Source organism: Solanum verrucosum, unplaced genomic scaffold, assembly GCF_900185275.1.
Source record: "Solanum verrucosum unplaced genomic scaffold, falcon-dt-bn FXZP01000635.1, whole genome shotgun sequence".
Taxonomy (NCBI): domain Eukaryota; kingdom Viridiplantae; phylum Streptophyta; class Magnoliopsida; order Solanales; family Solanaceae; genus Solanum; species Solanum verrucosum.
Genome location: NW_026019913.1, coordinates 7,501 through 10,105, shown reverse-complemented (window position 1 = coordinate 10,105; position 2,605 = coordinate 7,501).

The window sequence follows — 2,605 nt, the reverse complement described above, 5'->3', positions numbered from 1 at the left end:
AGGACATCCCCTTCTTTTGATTTATGCTGCATCAGTCCCCATAGAATGGGGTAGATTAGGAGTTAATCAGTGATGGGAAGGCGTTCATTTCAATATCTATAAACCAGTGACAATTGCTCAGTCTATTTGATCGAATTGATAGATACGAAACCCTCCCCATTCTTTGGATTTTATCAATCAGATGAAAAAAAAAAAAGACTTATCTTTTTTCCTAAGATGATCAAAAGTTATTTTTAACTATCAAATTTTCTTGGAATAATGATGTCGAGAGGGGAACTTTAGAAATTGATTCGAAATTTCGAAAGAGAAATAGTTTAAATCATTCCTTAGAAGCTGAATCTTTCTCTCCTATTAAGTCACGTGAAGATGCAGAATCAAAAAGAATTCGTTTATTCGTCTTATTTTATTTATATAAATAAATTATTTATTATATATATTTATTAATTAATATTATAATTTAATTAATATTATAATGTTAGACAATTTAATATTAGCGATGGGGTCTTACTAAGACTTCTTCAGAAAAATATTTATCCACCTATATCTATAGACTATAGATATAGAAGATATAGAAAATACTTTAGATTATGGTGTTTATACATCAGCCCAACCAATGACTATTCATGATTCCATAATTGAATCAATTCCATACCGGTTCTTAGAGGAATGTTATGGTAAAACTTCGTTTGAAACGATGTGGTAGAAAGCAACGTGCGACTTGAAGGACACGATCCGTTGTGGATTTGTACATCCACCATTTTTTGTAGGAATGAAGGTGCTCTTAGCTCGACATCATGGGTTCTGTTTCACTAGAACCCCTCGTTTTTTGTTGTCTTGGAATGTAAATAGTCCATGATGGAGCTCGAGTAGAAAGTATTAATTTATTTCTCGGGGCAAGGGTCTAGGGTTAATGCCAATCAATAAAAAAATTGAAACAACTTCGTAAATATATCTTAGGTATGGAAATCGAAAGAATCCAATTCGAGCAAGTTTAAAATGAAAAAATTTATTGGAATTGATCAAACTTTTTCGATCCAAAGTGTTTCACGAGGGAATCCATCATCTTGTAGGATTCTTTCATAAAAATCGCAAAAAGGGTATGTTGCTGCCATTTTGAAAGGATTAAAAAGCACCGAAGTAATGTCTAAACCCAATGATTTAAAATAAAACAAAGATAAAGGATCCCAGAACAAGGAAACACCTTTTTAATTGTCTTAATAACTGGATCAGACTGAAGAATCCGATTTTAAACGAGACAAACAAAAAAGGAGGAAAGACCGCTCAATAAATGAAAGTGCCGAAAGATTTTCCTTTGAACTGTTTGAAAGTTATCCAACTTGAGTTATGAGAGTATGAATGGTTTCTTTTTCATTTTAAGGAAGAACGAAGAAAAAAAGACTTAGATCTTTAATTGCTTTGATCATTTTATGGATCCAGTTGTCATTTCTTAGATAGAATTCCATACAGAGACAAAACTTCGAATCAATCATTTTTCTCGAGCCGTACGAGGAGAAAGCTTCCTATACGTTTCTAGGGGGGGTGTTGTTCATCTACATCTATCCCAATGAGCCGTCTATCGAATCGTTGCAATTGATGTTCGATCCCGAAGAGAAGGAAAAGATCTTCAGAAAGTGGGTTTTTATGATCCGATAAAGAATCAAACTTATTTAAATGTTCCTGCTATTTTATATTTCCTTGAAAAAGGGGCTCAACCTACAGAAACTGTTCAGGATATTTTAAAGAAGGCAGAGGTTTTTAAGGAACTTCGTCTTAATCAACCGAAATTCAATTAAGGAAATAAATTAAGGAAATACAAAAAAGGGGGTAGTGATTTGTATATAACTTTGTATGACTTTTCTCTTCTATTTTTTGTATTTCCTCCCTTTCCTTTTCTATTTGTATTTATTTATCATTGCTTCCAGTGAATTCCGTGTTCTATAACGACAAAACCTCTTATTTTATTGATCTTCAAAATATTAAATTCGGGCATTTCGGAACGAAATCAAGTTTGCTTATCTCAGTTAACTTGATTGAATCCATTATGAATTCAATAAATCTAAGTAAATTAAAGTAAATTGTAGTTTTGTTTTCCACTTATTTTTTTTTATTCTCCCATCTATACTTTTTTGTATCTATTTTATTTGGATTAGATTTGTAGTTCCAATCCAACACAAGCCCTTTTTTTACTATTTTTTATTGTTTTCAATTGAAATTTCTTTTGTTTTTTTTTCAATATTCAATATTTATATTGACAACAGTGTATCGAACAAATATAATTCATTGTGATAAATGAAGTGGATCTATTTAGTTTTATTTTATGTTTTAAATGAATTAGAAAGTGTAAATGTATTTTTTTAGATTTCTTCTTTCAATGGTTTTTGGTTGTCTTGTCTACTCTAGTTATTTCTTTTTCTTCGGATTGGATCTACATAATTTTTTCGATATTTTCTTCGGGTTGCTAACTCAACGGTAGAGTACTCGGCTTTTAAGTGCGGCTAGTGTCTTTTACACATATGGATGAAGTGAGGGATTCGTCCATACTCTCGGTAAAGTTTGGAAGACCGCGACTGATCCTGAAAGGGAATGAATGGTAAAAATAGCATGT